Raw genomic sequence first — 22322 nt, 5'->3', positions numbered from 1 at the left:
GGGCTCTCGCCTCATCTAAGAGCTGATTGGCTCTTAGTTTTGCCAATAAAGAGCACGTTTAGAAGAAAATGCAAATTTCCTGTGTAAGTCTAATATTTAACGCTAGATCGTGGGCTGTTAGTCTCATGATGTGCAATAGAAGTTAAATCTGTTAACAAACATATCCCATGTGGTTGATAATATTAATAATAATCATAATTAAAACTGCATAGCAGTATTGGACGGGCCCTCGCTCATATGCGCTCGTGGACTGCCTGCGGTCACAGGGCAGTGTCGTGGACGCTACCCTTGGTGCGGCCGCCTCTCGTGGCTCAAGTTGAGACACAAGCGATTGACACCGAAAGGCATCCATCTCTCACGTGCGGTCGTGGAGTGCCTGCATTCACACGGCAGCGTGGCAGCTGCCTACCTGTGCAGCGGCCACCTCCTCGTAGCGCAAGTTTAGACACAAGCGATTGACATTCAAAGCCATCTGTCTGTCACGTGCAGTCGTGTCGTGGCTGCATTCACAAGTGAAACTACATTTCAGTCACAGAGCGCACACACATGTCCATGCCTTCCTGACATCTCTCCTCCTCCCCCTAGTGTGACGTCTCTCCTCCTCCCCCTGTGTCCTCCTTACAGGCTGAAATGAAAGAAATTAGTCAAAAAATAAGCAGGTGTGGCTTTTACTTGGAAAAATTCACAAAATCAATGACATTTCCTGTCGCCAGTAGGTGGCGCTCTGACTGTGAGTGAATATCAAAGTGCAGATGTGTTCAACAAGGAACTCTAATCAAGTGTGGAAGGTTTGGAGCAGATCAGAGAAGAAACACTGAAGTTATAATAGTTGTGATGTTTATGGCAGAGTTCAACTGACAGCTGTGTGAGGTGCATGTGAAGTGTGTCATCTCTCCTCCTCCCTTTGTGTCCAGGCTTAAATGAGAGGAATTAAAAAAAAGGAATTAAAAGTGGCATGACTGTTGATCTGGTGTAAAGCAGACTGGAACTGCATGTGAGATTCACAGATTCTCCATGTGTCACTGATAGATCTCTGACTCCCCCTGGTGGTCGCTGTGCCCCTGTGTCTCTCCCCCCTATGCGTGCTGAGTGAGGATTGAGTGAAAACCTGGCTGAATTACACACTTGGCTAAAAACATTTTTCTTACCCACTTTATGATGACTTTAGGCGGTGGGTCCAAGAGGCTTTTTTGTACATCTCCACTTGGGCTATCTAGGAAAAAATATTTAATGCGTGTAAGCCCAACCTAGAGGGGGGGCTGTGGCTCAGAAAAAGGGCATAAAATCAGTCACATTTCATGTCGCCATTAGGTGGCGCTCTGACTGTGAGTCAAAATTGCAGTGCAGTTGTGTTCAGTACGTGACTCTTATCAAGCATAAATATTTTGGAGCAGATCGGAGAAGAAACGGTGAAGTTATAACAGCTTTAATGCCTATGGCGAAGGTTGAAAATAGTAGCGCAGTCATGGCGGCGCCTAGACTTTTGGAGCATCTTTGACTAACTTTTTGTCCTTAAGGCCTTTTCCAACAACATATCCAATTTTGGTATCGATCGGATCAACGGTATAATCAGTTTTTGATTTTGTACGACCCCTGTGAATGGCCAAAAACAGCCAAAAACGGCCAAAAGTGGCACTTTTTGGCCGTTTGGCAGCGCCAAACATTACCCAATTTTAATGAAACTTGACATGCATGTTCTTTGAAGCTATTGCAATATAGGTTTCCAGTTTCGTAATTTTTGGGGCAAAGGTTATAGAGTTATGCTAATTGCATTTTGGTAGCCCCACCCTCTAATGGTCATTGGCCGATATCTTCTGATAACATGCATATTTTCGAAACATTTTTGGACCATCCCCTCAGCTAGGTCTAAAGAGTATGGGTAATTTCGTCCAAATCGGACCAACGGTTTCTGAGAAATGCGCAACTTCCTGTTTTTCATAAAATCCAAGATGGCGGAAAATTTCGGTAGGCGGACTTTGGTACTCCAAGAGGATTTTTTGTAGAGGACACTTGTTTGCACATGTGTGCAACGTTTCATGTCAATCGGAGTTACGGTGCGGCGGGGCTGGCGATTCTCCACTCTAGGTGGCGCTAGCGAGCAACTTTTTCGTGGCCGAATGCGAAGACGCCAAATTCTCTAATTTTTCGCCAGACCCTATAGACACTCCAATTTTTGGAGTCTCCAATTTTTGGAGTGTCTATAGTTTTTTTTCACGCTCAGGCCCCCAAAACGCAGGTCGAAGTCGTAAAAGAATAATAAACATTCGAATAACAATAGGGCTTCGCAGCCCGACGTTGTCGGCGCTCGGGCCCTAATAATTATAGCTGCTGCGCAGCGATGGGTTGGGTCCGGGCTATTTTTGGCAAATTTAGGCAATTCTGAGCAACAAACAGGAGAATAGGAAGGCAAGACAGTTGACATTATAATGTTCATTATATTATATTATTTTGAGGCTGAAATCCACAATTTCTGGAACCAAAGACCATTGTCTATCGCACTGAGCTAATTGGCAAGTGGCAACTCAACTGTGGCTTCACAAATTGAGTAAGCCATTCACTGTCACGCAGGCAGACTTGAAACCCCTGTAAAACCCCCAAAAAAACAAACAGTTTTTGAGGTAAAATTCTGATCTGATGTTTTTGTCAAACATCTACCATGACTCTAAAATTTTGCCCCCTTGCTGCGGCTTGAACCACATCGTCTGGCACCAAGAACCAGCTCCTAGCCAACTGAGCTGGTTGTCGGGAAGAGCAATCAGCAAGGTATGATATCTGTCAACATGGGAATTGAACCTGTGACATAAAAGCAGAAGTCACCCATTGTACAGACTAAGCTAAACAGACACATGATCAGCTCCCTCTGTCTGACCATGAAGGTGTTGTCAACCTGGCTTTGTGAGTGAGTGTGGCGAGTCAGAGGAGTCCCTGATCTACACCTTCTGCTGGATAGCTCAGTGGGTAATGGCAACAAGATTTGCTGATGAAGGTCTTGCTTTCTTATAATTAATGGTTGTGAAAATAAATTGGTAACAGAACATTTCAGTGATAGGACTGCCATTATTTTTGTGTCTGATCAGAAGTTGTAAGTTAATAGACTAGTATGGTGGACCTGATGACTTACCACAGCTAGCTGGTTAGCTCAGTCACTACTGCCAGTGACTTTAGACTGTGTGTCAGGTGTTCAAATCCCAAGATGGGCAATTATGTTACAGTTTGATCAACAGGATCTGGAGAAGAAGAGCTTGCTTTAAAAAAACAAATAAACAAAAAAACAAATAAACAAGGAATTGTATTTTGCACCATTATTGGTAAGTGTTATCAGGAAGTATGTCCCTGGTGACACAGGATCTTATACCCATGCTTTCAACAATCCCTGAAGAACTCTTTCTTCCAAAAACGGTTCTCTGAATCAAAATAGTTCTTACAGGAACCCTTAATGTTACCAAGAACCCCTTTAAAACCCTTTCTTCAGGAAAGGGTTTTTCAGAAGCAAATGGTTCCAGGTAGAACCTCAGCCCTTGTAGAAGAACCCTATTGGAACCCTTGTTTCTAAGAGTGTAGGACATCGAGTAGACGCCAAGGGACTTCATACAGTGCCAGCAAAGGTGAAAGCAGTGCAAGAAGCGCCAGCACCTACGTCAGTGACCGAGCTTAAAGCTTACTTGGGCCTGTTAAACTTCTACAACAAGTTCCTTCCAAACCTATCAACCTTCCTGGCACTGCTACACAAGCTTTTGAGGAAAGAGGAGCCATGGACTTGGGGGCCAGAGCAGGAGAAAGCTTTCACTAAGTCCAAGGAGTTGTTACAGTCAAGCAGTGTGTTAGTTCACTATGATGAAAACAAAGAACTAATACTGGCGTGCAATGCTTCGCCGTATGGAGTTGGAGCTGTCTTAGCACACCGCATGCCAGATGGAGAGGAGAAACCCATCGGGTTTATGTCAAGAACGCTCAACGCTGCAGAAAAGAACTATTCCCAGTTAGATAAAGAGGGTTTAGCCATTGTTTTTGGTGTAAAGCGCTTCCATAAGTACCTTTATGGGAGAAAGTTTGTGATTTGCATTGATCACAAGCCTTTGATAAGTCTACTTCACAAGATGAAGGCAGTATCACAGATGGCTACAGAGAGAATCATGAGATGGGCTGTGATATTGAGAGCGTACGAGTAGGTCATTGCTTACAGAGCAGGTGAAGAAAATGGCAACGCAGATGCTCTTAGCCGCCTCCCACTACCGGAGTGTCCTGTGTCAGTACCAGAGTAACAAGTGCTGATGATGGATCAGGACCATGGTCCGCCGTTGACATCAACCCAGCTACGACAATGGACAACAACAGATCCAATACTCTCCAGGGTACGGGAGTATATCCTGAGAGGTTGGCCAGATAACCATGACACTGACTTTAATCCTTATCGGCAGAGGCAATGTGAGTTGAGTGTCCAAGATGGCTGCGTGTTGTGGGGAGCCCGTGTAGTCATACCAGAAAGAGGACGAGCTCATATGCTGGAATTATTACACCAGTCACACCCAGGAATGAGCCGTATGAAGGGTTTGGCAAGAGGTTACATGTGGTGGCCTCACATGGATGCTGATATAGAGACTGAAGTAAAATCATGCGCTACATTTCAAGAACATAGGAAAGCACCTTCGAGTGCAACACTACATCCATGGGAGTGGTCTGAAAAGCCCTGGAGAAGACTCCACATAGACTATGCAGGTCCCTTCATGGGTAGAATGTTCTTAGTAATTGTGGATGCGCATTCAAAGCTATTGGATGTTTATCCAGTGACTTCATCCACCTCTGCAGTGACTGTAAATTGTTTGAGGAACAGTTTCAGCACACATGGCATTCCAGAAATGATCGTGTCAGACAATGCTCAGTGTTTTGTCAGCGAACACATGAAATAGTTTATGTCCAGGAATAGAATCACACATGTCACATCAGCACCATACCACCCCTCATCTAATGGTCTAGCAGAGAGGGCGGTGCAAACATTCAAGGAGCTGATGAAGAAGAGCACAGCTGGGACGACATGGTCACATGGTGGATAGGGCTTTGTTCAGCTATCACATCACTCCACAGTCGACTACTGGATTGTCACCAGCTGAGATGATGATGGGAAGGAAGCTGAGTTGTACACTTGATTTGATGCACACAGATTTAAGACAAAAAGTCGAGTCAAAACAAACCAGTCAGAAAAACTACCATGACAGGCATGCCAAACATTGTAACTTTGAGGAAGGTGACTCTGACTACACTAAGAACTTTGGATATGGACCTAAATGGGTACCTGGACTAGTGCAGGAGTTAACAGGACCAGTTTCCTATACTGTGTTGCTGGGGGATGGAAGAGTGGTCAGGCGACATGTTGATCAGCTGTTCAGCAGGCAGGAAGGGGAGCTTCCTACACCAGTGTCCAGTACTACAGAGGACGACATAACAGAACCCAGTTCACCAGCTGCTGGAGCACAGGAGGGCGCAAGTTCTCACCAAACAGAGGACAGTGCTGTGCCGGTGGTGACCCGGGAGGATACTGCACCAGGGGGTACATCAACCGATGGGTTGAGCAGATCAAGGAGGGACAAACGTCCTCCAAACCATTTGAAAGACTACTCCACATAAAGTGGATGCCTTTAGGGGCAAGAAGGCGCCCTTGTCTCCTTAGGGGGGAGATGAGTGTTTGAATAAATAAATAAAAAGAAAGAAAAGTAGATAACAAAGTGTTCGGAAGAATTAAAATGTGTTCTGATATTGTGATTGTTGTGAATACACGTCACAGCAAACTGCTTCATGCAGAGACTGACGGACTGTTTGCACATGCGCAGTGTGTTCGATAAAACTTTATGTGCAGTTAACTAGTTGAGTTAATCTTCCACCGATCGTCAGCGCTCTTCTTTATTCCTTTGTACAACAGTGTGCGTCGTGATGATGTAAGTTACTTGATGAGTGGATATTGTTTATATTGTTTAATATTACTAGGGTAATGAGCTCGGTTTGCTTTGTTATCTTACCATTTAGCATGTCTTACTGAACCCCATGAAACATGGACGGCCCGACATGTAACTTAATTACCATACATTTGATTTCCTTCTGTGACTGTTTATTTAGCAATGTAGCTGTCGTTCATTGAGGCGGCTATCATATTGCTGCTAGCGTGTCAAATTGACCGGACCGGTAGTGTTGTTTAATGATCCTTTTGCCTTCGCTGGTGTGTTCTCCCCGGTTGTATGGAGGTAGATTTGTGTCTTTATTATTCAATCAAAAAAAAGGTTGCTTCAATCAAAATATATATTTTCAATCAAAAAAAACCTTTTCAATCAAAGAAAAAAAGTGTTTGAATGCAAAAATATGGTTGAGAGAAAAATGCATTTGAACAACGTTTTTCTTTGATTGAAAATGTTTTCTTTGATAGAAGGGAAGGTTTTTTTGTTTGAAGCAACTTTTTTGATTTAAGTAATGTTGTTTTGTGTTTGGGCCATATTATGGGTAGGACATGTGTGTCTTTATAATTCATCAAAAAAGAAGTTGCTTCAAACAAAAACAAATATTTTCAATAAAAAAATCACTTCAATCAAAAAAAAAAGCTTTTTCAATCATAGAAAAAAAGTTTTTGAATGCGAAAAAAAAGATTTGAGACTCAAAAAATTGCATTTGAACACTTTTTTTATTGAAAATGTTTTCTTTGATTGAAGTAATCTTTTTTGTGTTTGGGCCATATTATGGTAGGACATTTGTGTCTTAATTATTCAATCCCCAAAAAGTTGCTTCAATCAAAAAAAAGATGTTCAATCAAAGGAACAACTCAAATGCAAAAAATCATTTGAAGTGTTGTTGTTTTTTATTGAAAATATTTTTTTCGATTTGAAGTTTTTTGAATGAAGTGAAGAAAGTTTTGGATGAGGTGATGGAGCAAAAACCTGCTATTACCCCACTACACCCGATCTCCTCAGCCATGATGCCAACCACTGCGGCAGGGTCTCTCCTCCAGAGCAGGAGGGAAATAGACCTGCAGGCCTAAAACATGAGTCAACAATCATATATATATTCAAATATTTATTATTTAGATTTGTACAGATCATCAGATATATTCCTAAAACATTTAACAGGAAACATTAGACTGTAAGAACTTATACTGTGTGGTTTAACTTATAAACTGCACTACTGATAAGCAAAAATAAAACCTCAACAATAATCATGTTCCTGCAACACAGGGATCTGGACATTTGGAGTAGACACTGCAGCTACAAGCCTCTGAGGATGTCCCCGCTGTCATCCCCATCACCACCGTGGAACTATGGACATGGAACCCAACTATGTTCTGTTAGTAAGCAGTGGACGAGGTTCTCCATGGAACGCCTTGAAAGATGGAGGTCCTTCCTTAAATCCCGTTACCCAAAGTAGAGGCCCAGCGGGGAAACATGAGGATTGACCTGCAGTACGGCCCTCTGGCACCAACCTGTAACAGAAAACATAATATATTACATTTATTCTGAACGTTTTCCTATTCATTTGTTGATAAACTACTTATTTCTTCTTATCATACACGTATTGCAACCTGTTTCTCTCCCAGGGTGCGGAGCATCTGCAGTAGTGTGCGATTTAGTCTTTCTGCCGGATTGCCCTGGGGGTGGTACGGAGAGGTTCTCGAGTGAGCAACACCAGCTAGTTGTCTGAGAGTTCTGAAGAGTTCATTCTCGAACTCTCGACCCTGGTCGTGGTGGAGTTTCGCCGGATATCCAAATCTCGGAATGAAATCGTTAAAAAGTCGGTCAGCCGCTGTCTTACCAGCCTTGTTCCGGGTGGGGTAGGCTTGCGCAAATCTGGTGAAGTGGTCAACCACTACCAAAATATACTCGCATCCTCCTCTGCAGGCCTCCAGGTGAAGAAAGTCGATACACAGCAACTCAAGGGGTGAATTTGATGTTATACTTCCCATTGGCGCTCTTTCATGTGTTGTTGGCTTCTTTTGTTTAATGCAAGGGCACTTTCTGGTCACATACTCCACTATCTCTCTTTTTATAAAAGGCCAGTAGAAGCGCTCCCTCGCTAGGCTCAGAACTTTCTCAACACCAACGTGATTCATGTTGTTGTGTAGCTGGGTGAGTACTGTTTGTTTGTAGGTGGCGGGCAGAACCAGTTGCTGTCGACCTGCACTCTTCCTGTAGAGAAGGTCATTCTCTATGTGTAGTCTGCTCCACTCTCTTAAGAGCCTCCTTGTGTGTGTGTCAATTCTTCCTCTGTCATCCTCTGTTAGTGGCGTGTCGTTTTCCTTCAACTCCATAACTTTCCCAATAGCAGGGTCTTTTCTTTGTTCCCTCACCAGCACATCGTGACTGATTTCCTGCAGAGGCTCAAAGTGGGGTTGGCTAGGGGATGTTAAGTTGAGGGCTGCCACCCAGGCCACATCTCCCTGTTGTGCTCTCCTGCTTCCTTCCCATGCAGTACCTACTGCTTCCTCCGATAGCTCTTCTGAACACTCAGCCATGAGGGTGTCGATGTCCAAGGGGCAGCGGGATAGGGTGTCGGCATCAATGTTGGTTTTGCCCGGTCGATATTTGATGTCGAAGTGGAAGTCGGCCAGCTGACCCACCCACCGGTGACCCACTGCATTGAGCTTGGCAGTACTCAGGATATATGTAAGGGGATTATTGTCCGTAAAGACCGTGAAATGCGGGGCGTAGAACAGGTAATCCCGGAACTTATCACACACCGCCCACTTCAACGCCAGGAATTCAAGTTTTCCACTGTGTAGGTGATAATTTTGTTCCGCTGGTGTTAGTGTGCGTGACCCATATCCAACCACTCTCATCTTCCCATCCTGGTTCTGATAAAGAACTGCACCGAGACCTTTTTGGGAGGCATCCGTGTGGAGTGTAAAGGGGCGGTTGAAATCGGGGTATGCTAACACCGGGGGTTTGATCAGCCGATCCACAAGCTGGTCAAGGATCTGTTGGTGTTGTGTGGTCCAGTCTACTGGGGTTCGGGAGGACTGCTGGTGGCATTTTGTTTTCCCTCGTGCCGACTTAGGTTGAGGGACGTCGGCCCTTAATTGTAGCAGGTCGTACAGGGGCTTGGCTATACGTGAAAAGTCCTGCACGTATGTTCGATAGTAGCTCAGGAACCCAAGCAACTGCCTGACCTCCCCAACTGTCTGTACGGTCTTGTTTTTCAGTGCCCGCACTGCTTCGAGGTCTTTGGGGTCCATTTTCACCCCCTCTGCTGACACAAACATATCGGACCTCTTTGCGGAAGAGCTCGCATTTCTCTGGCTTCAGCTTTACCCCATGGCGCTGCAAGGCTTGGAGGACTTTGCGTAACACCTGCACATGCTCACCAAAGGACCTGGAGAAGCACAACACGTCGTCGAGGTAAGGGATGCAGCATTCATCTCTCAGCGTGTCGAGCATTCCTTCCATGCTCCTTTGGAACGCGGCTGGTGCATTTGATAGTCCAAAAGGTATTCGGACCCACTCGTAGAGCCCCCATGGGGTTGTAAAGGCAGTCAGATGTCTTGATCCTTCGGCAATAAAGCCCTGATGGTAAGCTTTTCCCTGATCCAGGATTGAAAACCACGCATATCCTCCTAGGGAGTCAGTGAGGTCCTGGATTCTTGGGAGAGGGTGACGGTCCGGCACAGTTTTATTGTTGAGGAGCCGGTAGTCAACATACAGGCGTAAGGATCCATCTTTCTTTATTACACAGATAACAGGAGCTGCATAAGGTGACTGGGACTTCACGATCCACCCTTTAACTATCAGCTCCTGGATATAATCCTTCACTTCCCTGTAGAGTGGCTTTGGGATGGATGCATAGGCCCTTTGAACTGGGATGTCATCCTTAGTCCTGATCTCCATCTGCAGGGAGGGGATGCACCCGATGTCGTCGCTATTACGGGAAAATGCTCTACATTCCTCGTAGAGCACTTTCTCCACCTCCTGTTGTTGTTCAGGGCTGAGATGACCGATATCCACAGGAGGAAGCCAGGGCTCCGGGGGAAAGGTGCTGGGAGAAGTGATGCTATTAACTTCGACGGTTGTCAGCCTTCTTGACTGTGGTGCATCTGTCTCCAGAACCTTGATGACCTGTTGGATGGTCCCCAGGGCAGTTCTCTTTGGCAGGGTTACCTCATGTTTTGAGTGATTGGAGATGGGCACTTTCACATACGGCTGTCGGGTGTTATTGATTTCCAAGAGGCCTTCTCCTACACTTAACTGTTCCAAGGCAGCACTTTCCTCAGCAGGTTCGTACAGCACGAGAGAGTCCGAGACATCAAAGTTTGGAGGTACTCTGCACCACACATGAGCTGTTCTGCCAGGGGGGATGATAGCATGGTCTTTGCCCACTCTGACAGTGGCTGGATCACAGTAAGCCCGGGGTGGCGCCTGGATGAAACTCACAATGGCCTCCACCTGCTCTTCCTCTATTCCAAATGCACTGCGAAGAAGACTGATAACCGTTGCAACTGCCTCTCCAGAGGACTCCTTCCTCCTGATGATCTCCTCCAGTACGTTGGCTCCAATGAGGGGCTGAGGAAGCAGCAGCTGGCTGACCAGGAAAGGGGCCTGTATGGTGAGATTGGGGTCATCATTCCCTGCTAGATTGACAGTGAGCTCAATCCATCCACTGTATGGGACAGCATGGCCAGTGACTGCATAGACGCTGAGTTCTTCCTCTAAGAGCTCAGAGAGAGGTCTCACTGAATAATTGGGGATGTGAGTGTTAGCCCATCCTTGGTCAATTATGCTAACCTGTGACCCTGAATCAAACAGGACTGTTGCTGGGTAACCACCAATCAAGCATTTCAGCAGACTTTTCTTTCCAACTAGAGGTGTCTTATAGCTGATGGTGCTGTGGCAGGTAAATGTGTGTGGCTTTTGCTGTTTGTTTTGCTTGGGGTGACTTGCTATTTGATGGGGGGTGTGACCTACTGCCTGGGACCGAAGCTGCTCACCGGTCTCTGAGTGTCCCTCCACAGAGACCGATCCCCGTTTCCCTGCACCTTGACACGTTTCAAACATCCCACTGCTCTGTGTCCTGCCTCTCCACACGCAAAGCAGTGGTTACACTCCTGTATATTCTGCTCAGTACATTTTTGACAACGAGCTGTCCTACCTCCCACTTGGACTGCAGGCTGTCTCAGCTGTGGTTGGGAAGGTCTGCTGGGTGGTGGCTGAGACGGAGGGTGTGTGTGGATGTGGGCTGGCATAGTTAGAGGGCGGGACACCTGGGTGTTTGCTGTCCGCTGATCAATCAAGGAAGCCACCATGTGTGTCAGCGTCTCCACCTGAGCACTGAGCTGTTGTATTGTCTGGTAATTTTGGTCGTTGGTGGCTGTATCCCGTGCTTTGTCGTTGTTGTTACAATCTCCCGTCACAATCTTGGCAGTGTGTGCTTGTGTTGCCTTTTGTCGGGGGGGTTGGCCAAATCTGCGCTGGTGCTCATTCTCATCGCTTATTATCCTCATGACCTGGTGAAGGATTTCCTCGTCTGTGACTTGGCTTTCTGAGATTAGAGGCCTCAGTCTCTGCCGGAGGTCAGCATGTTTTGTCCCCAAGCCCTGATAGATAGTGTGGAGAAAAACTTCTTGAATTGTCTTAGGATCATATGAAATGTCTGTACTGATCTGTCGGGACTGGAAAAGGAGTTTCTGCTTGAGCCCAATCATGCGGTACAGAAACTGCTGGGGTGATTCTTGGTCTGACTGCCTGGCGCACATCAACTCCTGGAACATCTCAGTCGTTGCCTTCTCGCCAAGGTGGGACCTGAGGAAACCTTTGAGTTCAGATACTGTTATTGAATCTTTGTTTGCAAGCATATCCTTAAAGGCTCCTGGTTTGATGATCCTCAACACTCCCCTGACCACCTCTGCCTCTGTGAAGCCCTCTCTCACTCCCTCGTCGATTTGTTTACTGATATTGTTGTAATTTAAATCAGAGTTCTGATCTCCAACCTGACCACCATGTACTTTGAAGTCTCTGCGCTGCAGGTAGGGGAGGTCCTTCAGCACTACTGGTCCCTCTGAGATCATCTGTGGTATAAAATGTGACTCTGACACACCTTGGTGGCGATGGGTTGTGGTTGGTGGGATTGCTGTAGGTTCACATCGTTTGAGTTTTTCACCCAGCTCTTCATACACTTGTCTCAGTTCTTCTATTGACTGTGTTGTATTGGTGTGAGTGTTTGGGTGGGGTTGTGACTGTGTGGCTGTGCTGTTAGCGTGGGAATGAGGTTGTGATGCAGAGTTTGGGATTGTAGTGGATGGACTGTGACTGGGTGTAACATTTATATCACCATCACTCAATGCATCAACTGGAAAATTAACAGGATTATTGGCACTCATTACTTTACATATCAAATCATTTAAAACCAACAACTGACCCATACCTTCATCCTCAAGTTCTAGTAAGACGCCAGACTGCATGTAGGAAACAACATAGTCCATGCAGCCCGGATTCGGATCATTCGGATTCGGCTCATTGTGTTGACCGTCACTTGCAATGTCTTTTGCAAGCTGATAGATGTCATTGCTTGAGAGCCTGAAAAGTTGCTTCTTGATGTTCCATACTAGTTCTTTGCGAGTTGCCGACATGGTGTGCTGTCCTGATGTCACGGTGTAGTTAATGAGTTCAGTAAGTATAGTGTCGTGTAGTGACTTGGTAAACGGAGTGTGTGCTGGCCTCCTGATCACAGGTGAGATTCTCTGATGCTGGTGTGCGATGACCATAAGATCAACGGTGTGACCCTTTGGGAAGTGGCGTGCGTTGGCCTCAGGATCAGCAGTGCGGCTCCGAGCGAAGTGAAGATCCCTCGTCTTTCTGGTCTCCCTCCTTGGACACCCACAGGTTGACTCCTGGCCTGCAGCAGCGACTTGTCACTTTGGTCACGCGGTTCTGGTATCGCTGGATCTGCTCCTCCGAACGTTATGATGGGGAGAGATCCCGGACGAGCCCCCACAGTTTGTTACGGGTTTCAAGTTGAATGATGAACCGGAGTAACAAATGATTTATTTTTTTTCTTTGTTCCTGTCGGGATCCACTTTTCCCACTCTTCTATAAGGAGACCTGTAAATCATGGAACGAATGAGTGAGAGCGTGAACCTCCATTTTCTTCCCCGAGTCTCGGTCTGCGGGGTACCGATACCTGCACTTTGGTTCCGCTTTACTTTTGTTCCCCCCTTCCACATTAACATCCGATTACATTGTTGGCATTACTACGGTAACACGTAAAATCATACACTTATTTAAATAACCTGCGTGAGCCAGGAATAAACAAAATCAACCTGCCCTTACATTCAGGTGTATCACACAGACACTTGTCACTCAAACATGTCTGACCAATGGGGAAGCACCTGCCCACTGCGGGATGTTTGTGTCAAAATAATTCAATAAAAAAAAAAAAACGACTTCAAATTTTCTTCACTTCATTCAAAAAACTAACAACAACAACACTTCGGGCCCTAGTTTCGTAGACCAGGCGCAGTCAGCTCTCAGCGCACCTGCGCCACGCCGAAGGGGTGTGTCCGCCTGGACTTTGCAAGTTTCGTTCACCGCGCAGGCTCGCGCGGGCTCGTGCGGGCTCGCGCAGGCTCGCGCAGGCTCGCGCAGGCACACCTCCTGTCACTCCCACCCGCGCAAGTGGGAAAGAGGGAGGAGAAGAAGGCGTGAGTGGGAGACGAGGAGGAGACGAGGCGTGGACTGGGATTAATACAGCTGATTCAGATCTTCACCAATCAAATGAGCTCCTCTCCTCACCTTTAATGCGTTAGGGGAGGTTCAGTGCAAGTTCCGTCACTTGACAACCCGATGACAGAAGCAGCGCCGCCGCTCCCACCACGTGCATCAGGCACTGTGCGTGCGTATCATAATAATAACAATGCCGATATTATAAAAAAACAGGAGAGAGAGAGGGAGATGTTTTGGTCCGAGAGGCTGAGTTTCCGTTAGGCGTGCCATCCGCCTTTGATCTGACATCAGATGTGACGGGACAATCTATATAGATATAAATTCACGTGTTGATTCAATTAGTTGCATTAAATAGTGTTTGTTGTGATTATTTATTGCATTTAAATGTGCCTGGAACTGTGGAAACCTGCCTGTGAGGTCTCGGTGACGTGTACGCACTGCGCGCCGTCAGCCAAACTTCCACTCCGCCAGCTGTGATTCGCCTTGAATGAATGGACTTTATTTGCGCCTTGCGCCGAGAGTAGACCAGGTTGGAGCTGGCAAGCTTTCAGCGCAGTCTCGGTGAGGCTTTTTGCCACGAAACTTCCGCTACGCCAAGCTGAATCTGTGACGCCTCCCCTGCTGCGCCGCCACACCCATCTTGGCGCAGGCGATCCACCAAACTGCCAAACTGACCGTGCGCAAGGCTGCGCGGGTCGAAACTTGCATTACGCCGGCTCCGCCACCCTGCGCCGCCCTGCGCCACGAAACTAGGGCCCTTCAAATGATTTTTTGCATTTGAGTTTTTCCTTTGATTGAAAATCTTTTTTTTTTGATTGAAGCAACTTTTTTGGGATTGAATAATTAAGACATAAATGTCCTACCATAATATGGCCCAAACACAAAAAAGATTACTTCAATCAAAGAAAACATTTTCAATAAAAAAAAAAAGTGTTCAAATGCAAATTTTTGAGTCTCAAATCTTTTTTTGCATTCAAAAACTTTTTTTCTATGACTATGGCTGTATTCGAAACCGCATACTATACTGCTAGTACGTACTGATTTGGCCAAAATGTAGTATGCAGTATGCAGTATGCAAACAAAAGCAAAATCTGCAGTATGCGAAAAGTTCCCGGATGTCGTACTGATTCAGAGAATATTTCCAGTATGCATCCGACCACACTGCAAAAACAGCCCTTCTAGAAAGAAGTAAAATATTCTCATATTCAATCAAATTATCTTGTATCAAGCAAAAAAATCTGCCAATGGGGTAAGCTTTTTTTGCTTGACAAGCAATTCTTAAAATAAGCCCAAATTTCTTAGCTCCGAAAGACTAAAATGAGACTTTAAACTAGACAGAAAATCTTAAACTAATCCAAATTCTTCTAAAACAAGCAATGAAAAAAACACTAATTCAAGATTAAATTACTCAAAATTAGAATTTAAGTCTCTTTACTAATTTAAGAAATTACACCTTAATCTGGGATTGATAATGAGCATAAAAGTAGTTAAAATAAGACATAATTTCTTAAAACAGCATAACAAATATAAAAGTGATGTCTTAAATCAAGATACCAAAACTTTCTCAGTTTTTAAAAAAAAAATGTTTTATGGCTGGAGTGCCATGCAAGGCTTTTTTATTTGTATTATGAGAGAGACAGTGTGGAAAGGGGAGATAGACATGCATGAAGGAGATTGCCGGGCCGGGAGTCGAACCACTGATCTCCGCGTCGAGGCTGAGCCTCCGTACATGGGGCGGCTGCCTTATCCACTGCGCCACCGGCTGAGCCTCCGTATATGGGGCGGCTGCCTTATCGACTGCGCCACCGACCGCCCCAGTTAATTTTTAGGGCCCGAGCACCGACAACGTCAGGCTGCGAAGCCCTATTGTTATTCGAATGTTTTTTCTTATTAGGGCCCGAGCGCCGACAACGTCGGGCTGCGAAGCCCTATTGTTATTCGAATGTTTATTATTCTTTAACAACTTCGACCTGCGTTTTGGGGGCCTGAGCGTGAAAAAAAACTAACGAAAATTGGAGTGTCTATAGGGTCTGGCGAAAAATTTGAGAATTTGGCATCTTCGCATTCGGCCACGAAAAAGTTGCTCGCTAGCGAGATTCGCCATCCTCGCCGCACCGTAAGTCCGATTGACATGAAACTTTGCACACATGTGCAGACAAGTCTCCTCTACAAAAAAGCCATTGGGAGTACCAAAGTCCGCCTACCGAAATTTTCCGCCATCTTGGATTTGATGAAAAACAGGAACTTTCGCATTTCTTGGACACCGTTGATTTGATTTGGACGAAATTTGGTACGCATACGCTTTCGACCTAGCTGGGGGGGTGGTCCAAAAAGGTTTCGAAAATATGCATGTTATCAGAAGATATCGGCCAATGAACATTAGAGGGTGGGGCTTCCAAAATGCAATTAGCATAACTCTATAACCTTTGCCCCTAAAATTACGAAACTCGAAACCTATGTTGCAATAGCTTCAAAGAACATGCATTTCAAGTTTCATTAAAATTGGGTAATGTTTGGCGCTGCCACAAATTTCCAAAAAGTGCCATTTTTGGCCGTTTTTGCCTGTTTTTGGCCATTCACAGGGGTCGTACAAAATCAAAAACTGATTATACCGTTGATCCGATCGATATCAAAATTGGATATGTTGTTGGAAAGGCCTTAAGGAGAAAAAGTTATCAAAAGATGTCCAGAATATTTAGGGGCGTGGCCACGGCGACGCCTTGACTGCGCTACTATTTTCAACTTTCGCCATAGGCATTAAAGCTGTTATAACTTCACCGTTTCTTCTCCGATCTGCTCCAAAATATTCATGCTTGTTAACAATTACGTCCTGAACACAACTGCACTGCAATTTTAACTGACAGGTAGAGCGCCACCTAATGGCAAAATGAAATGTGACCGATTTTATGCCCATCTTCTGAGCAACAGCCCCCCCTCTAGGTTGGGCGTAGACGCATTAAATATTTTTTCCTAGATAGCCCAAGTGGAGATGTACCAAAAAGCCTCTTGGACCCACCGCCTCAAGTCATGATAAAGTAGGTAAAAAAAATGTTTTTAGCCAAGTGTGTAAATCAGCCAGGTTTTCACTCAATCTTCACTCGGGGAGCATAGAGGGGAGAGACACAGGCGCACAGCGACCACCAGATGGAGTCAGAGATCTATCAGTGACACATGGGGAACTGTGAATCTCACATGCAGCTCAATCTGCCTCACACCGGATCAACAGCCATGCCACTTTTAATTCCTTTTTTTAAATTCCTCTAATTTCAGCCTGGACACAAAGGGAGGAGGAGAGATGGCACACATCTCCACATGCATCTCACACAGCTGTCACTTGAACTCTGCCATAAACATAATAACTTCAGTGTTTCTTCTCTGATCTGCTCCAAACTTTGCACACTTGATTAGAGTTCCTTCCTGAACACATCTGCACTTTGATATTCACTCACAGTCAGAGCGCCACCTACTGGCCACAGGAAATGTCATTGATTTTGTGAATTTTTCCAAGTTAAAGCCACACCTGATTTTTTTTATAACTAATTCCTCTCATTTCAGCCTGGACACAGAGAGGAGGAGAGATGACACACTTTACATGCATCTCACACTGCTGTCAGCTGAACTCTGTCATTAACATCCAAATTATTAAAACTTCAGTGTTTCTTCTCTGATCTGCTCCAAACTTTGCACACTTGATTAGAGTTCCTTCCTGAACACATCTGCACTTTGATATTCACTCACAGTCAGAGCGCCACCTACTGGAGACAGGAAATGTCATTGATTTTGTGAATTTTTCCAAGTTAAAGCCACACCTGATTTTTTTTATAACTAATTCCTCTCATTTCAGCTTGCAAGGAGGACACAGGGGGAGGAGGAGAGGTCACACTAGGTGGAGGAGGAGAGATGTCAGGAAGGCATGAACATGTGTGTGAGCTCTGTGACTGAAATGTAGTTTCACTTTGGATCACACCAGATCAACAGTCATGCCACTTTTAATTCCTTTTTTTAAATTCCTCTCATTTCAGCCTGAACACAGAGAGGAGGAGAGATGACACACTTTACATGCATCTCACACTGCTGTCAGCTGAACTCTGTCATTAACATCCAAAATATTAAAACTTCAGTGTTTCTTCTCTGATCTGCTCCAAACTTTGCACACTTGATTAGAGTTCCTTCCTGAACACATCTGCACTTTGATATTCACTCACAGTCGGAGCGCCACCTACTGGCCACAGGAAATGTCATTGATTTTGTGAATTTTTCCAAGTTAAAGCCACACCTGATTTTTTTTTTATAACTAATTCCTCTCATTTCAGCCTGGACACAGAGAGGAGGAGAGATGCACATTTTACATGCATCTCATACAGCTGTCAGCTGAACTCTGTCATTACCATCCAAAGTATTGTAGCTTCAGTGTTTGTTCTCTGATCTGCTCCAAACTTTGCACACTTGATTAGAGTTCCTTCCTGAACACATCTGCACTGTGATATTCACTCACAGTCAGAGCGCTACCTACTGGAGACAGGAAATGTCATTGATTTTGTGACTTTTTCCAAGTTAAAGCCACACCTGATTTTTTTTATAACTTACTCCTCTCATCTCACCTTGCAAGGAGGACACAGGGAGAGGAGGAGGAGAGGTCACACTAGGGGGAGGAGGAGAGATGTCAGGAAGGCATGAACATGTGTGTATGTGACAGACAGATGGCTTTAAATGTCAATCGCTTGTGTCTAAACTCGCGCCACGAGGAGGTGGCTGCTGCACAGGTAGGCGGCTGCCACGCGTGTGAATGCAGGCACTCCACGACCGCACGTGACAGACGGATGCCTTTCGGTGTCCATCGCTTGTGTCTCGACTTGCGCCAGGAGAGGCGGCCGCGCCAAGGGCAGCGTCCACGACACTGCCCTGTGACCGCAGGCACTCCACGACCGCATATAAGCTCGGGCCCGTCACGATACTGCTCGCAGTTTTAATTTTTATTAACTTTGCAATACAATTGCTCAATTCAACATCCAAAAAAAAAGGGCACTTCTGCATTCCAGATCCATCATAATCAAACAGATTGAAAAGCCAGTTTTGATTTGAACCTCACTATCAAAATAATAATACATCAGTTATTGTAGCAGCATAGCAACTAAACATCATGTTGCAGCTGGTTTGCAGCATAATATCCCATATGGTTTTCAATCTCACCAAGCAACTGTCCTGTAATGAAAATGAAAATATTAATAATAAAAACTTTTGTCCTTGTTTCATGGCATTCTTGAATTGAGATGTTGTGCAAATGGTCTTACTCTTAAAATAAGGCAAATAATCTTGGTGCCCCGCTGGGTTTGATCGTAAAACATTTTTATACTCTTTTTCTGGTTCATTCTAGCTCAAAATTAGCTGGAATATCTTATCAAGAAAAAGTAAGGCATACTTTTCTTAAAATGAGATATTTTTTCTAATGCAAAACTTGCTTGACAAGATTAATATTCTTTTTGGACAAAAAATAAGACTTATTTTCTTGATACAAGGCTTTTTTTACTTTCTTGAAATTCCATTTTTGCAGTGCAGTCTACTCTGCCTACTGTTTCCGACAATGCAATGCGCTGGAGCCTGGATAAATCGAGTAATGGCGGAGCAAGAGAGCGTTCCAGGGGAATACAAATGTAAGTATCACATTTAAATTTTCTCCTTCTTAATTTGGTGTACGCGAGTGATCAGAAAACAACAAAACACTAATGTAACGTTACGTATCGTGTTTTAATTCTTTTTAATTAGGGACAGAGCAGGACACGGAGCGGCTGATCGAGTGGCGCGCAGCCAATGACAGCCTTTTCAGCGGAAGGCGAAATGCCGCCCAAAAGGGTTTCGAGTAAGTTTGGTTGTTAATAGTTGAATAATTGAATAGTTAAGTATATAAAAGCTAAATAGTTTACATGTTACGGCGCGCATTTCTGTCACGGTGCCGCTGAGACGAGGGACAGTCGGTAGGGATATCGGTTCGTGGGCGCTGATGTTGCTCGGGAGAGGGAGGGACAGAGGGAGACGTGGTAGCTCCTGCAATAAGTCAGTTAACCATCATAATTACTCCGAAGCCGTTTAATGAAGGCGATAGTCTTACATAATTCATCTTGTAGTGCTCCTCTGTTAGATTTTAGAATTATAATACCGGTACGTTGGATTAACTTGTTGTTAAAGTAACTACATTTATTTTATTTTATTCAGAGAGTTTGTCAGAGTGAATGCCTTGGTGGGGAAGGTGGAGCCCACCAAGGTAAAAAGAAAATGGGAGAACCTGAAACAAAAATATAAGGTAAGTTATCAAGCTGGCAAAGTGGCCTCCACACGTTCTGTTAGACCTTCTGCAATGCAATCACTTGTCAACATAGAGGTACACAAGACATGTTAAATTAGAAAATATAAAAGATAAATGAGGTTGTATAAATGTTTAAGATGCTTCAAGTGTGTGTGTGTGTGTGTGTGTGTGTGTGTGTGTATTGTGTTGTGTAGGAGTTGAAAGCCCCCAAGACGGGAGTAAGCACAGAGGGAGGAGAGGCCACTGCCACATCCTGGAGGTGGTTTAAATTGATGGGCCGGAGTTTTTGGGCTGGAGGCCCAGCATTGTGCCTCCGGTCTCAATTGATTCATCCAGCCAGGTAGTGGTAGTGGCCTCTCCTCCCTCTCCAAGGGAAGCCACCTCAGAGCCACCAGTGGCCAAGAGGAAGAGGGGGTCCGAGTGGCTTCAGTTTATCTCTCAAGTGTCAGAGAAGGATGAGGAGAGGGAAAGAATATATATGGAGAGGGAGGAAAGACGAGAAAGAGAAGCACTGGAGAGAGAGGAGAGGAAGGAGAGAGAGCAATTGGAGAGAGAAGAGAAGAGGGAGAGAGAGCAGTTGGAGAGAGAGGAGAGGAAGGAGAGAGAGCGATTGGAGAGAGAAGAGAAGAGGGAGAGAGAATGGAGAGAGTGGACTGAGCACAGAGAGAAAGAAAATGCAGAAAGGGAGGAGAGAAGGGAGAAGTCATTGATGCTGATGTTGGAGAAAGTTTTTAAAAAATAAATTGCATTTGTCTGGTTATATTTGTTTCTAGTGTCACTGGTGTTCAAATTATGTCATCCCAGAAAACATATTCATATAACATTTATGCAAGATGTCATATAACAGTATGACATCTTGCATAAATGTTATTGTATGTTATATTTTTTATCACAATGAAGGTGGATGAGGCACATTGTTTAAAAAAAAAAGATTTTGGGAGAACACGCATGACATTAATTGCCTAGTTGCTAATACTGTTTTGAGAATGGTTACTATTAACCCTCAGGTACATTTCCAAAAATTCCTTAACTAAAAACATCCTGGCGAGGCAGTGCCATTCTATTTGTATAGTAGATTTTATTTTTACAGTTTGTCTTCACAGGGCTTATAGGTCAACTATATACAAAATAATATATACAAATAAATTCTTTATGACTAATAGTCATACTCCTGCAGTGCAGGGATGACGGCTCCAGGAGCTGAGACCTCTGCTGCCAGTCTGTCTCTGACATTGTCCCCTGGCATTTGGTCTCCGGGCTGGTATGCCTGCTCCTCCTCGTCTCCATGGTCCACCCCTTCCTCCAACATCACAGGTTGTGGAGGAAGGCACAGGTGGACACCACCACTGGGACAAAGGTAGATTTAACCTACAGAAACAAAGAGGTGAGTTATGTAACTGCATAAAGTTATTAAACCAAAATCATTTTAATCCTAATTTATTAAAATGCTGTGTAAACAATTTTTTTTTACCTGTAATTAAAAAACTGCATAATGTACTGCTCAGCTGTCAGCCATTACGTAAGTTACGTTTACACACATCTTATGCTCTCTTTTACCTCAAGAGAAAATGAGTACTTGATTGTAAACACTTCTGATACAGACCTTTTAAATCACAAATAAAAGCAATCGATATTCCTAAAAAAAATGTAAAAATCACATATCAATGTAATCCAGGTCAAAGTAATTAGGCCTATTATCATCCTGTTAAATATTGATTTACCATCCATACCAGTGAATGTGTTCAGGAAGAAACCCTTATGATCACAGACCGCCTTGTTGGGACCTCACTAGAAGGACTACACAATGCGGCCTACAGAAGCCTACACATGCGGCCAGGACAAAGGGACAAAGGGGATTAAAAACTACACCGCCATTTTAGTTTCACATCTCACCCAGGTGAGAGATGCGACGCCACACAACCAGTGCCCTATTGGCTGACATCTTCAGGGAACCCCGGGGGGTCCCCTGGAGCGGCCTGAGCTTTATAAACCGAAGCCGCCCGGAGAACGCTCTCTTATTCACTCTTACTCTCTGGCTCCCACTCCTACCCGGGCGCTGGTTCCAGCGCTTCCATCGCAACACCACGTTGCCACGGGAGGCGACCCCTCCACCAACAGGAGGTGGACACGGCCCCGCAGCGCACCGTTGCAACAAGAGGAACCAAGCCGGTTCCTGCCTTCCGCTGTCTGAAGTAAGCTGACTAAATCGCCAAGCCGCGATTATATCGCCGCTCGTGGAAGGAGTAAACACCAACTGTTTTCTTTATTTGAGTTTGATCAACGAGAGGAAACCCGCTCCGCTCTCGTCTGGACGAAGCCGACTCATCACGTCCCCCGCT

The 22322-nt window shown here is 44.9% G+C and overlaps 1 long non-coding RNA gene across 1 annotated transcript; it reads left to right on the top strand.

Moving 5' to 3' along the window:
- The first annotated feature begins 19241 nt into the window (after positions 1-19241).
- LOC311022837 lies at positions 19242-21281 on the top strand. Its single transcript, XR_014598147.1, has 4 exons — positions 19242-19333; positions 19446-19539; positions 19893-19980; positions 21161-21281. It is a non-coding gene; the product is annotated as an uncharacterized lncRNA (long non-coding RNA).
- Positions 21282-22322: the final 1041 nt, after the last annotated feature.

This window comes from Eutrigla gurnardus, assembly GCF_963514095.1.
Source record: "Eutrigla gurnardus genome assembly, chromosome: 13".
Lineage (NCBI taxonomy): Eukaryota > Metazoa > Chordata > Actinopteri > Perciformes > Triglidae > Eutrigla > Eutrigla gurnardus.
Note: the sequence above shows the minus strand (reverse complement) of the source record. Positions and strands in the feature narration are given on the sequence as shown.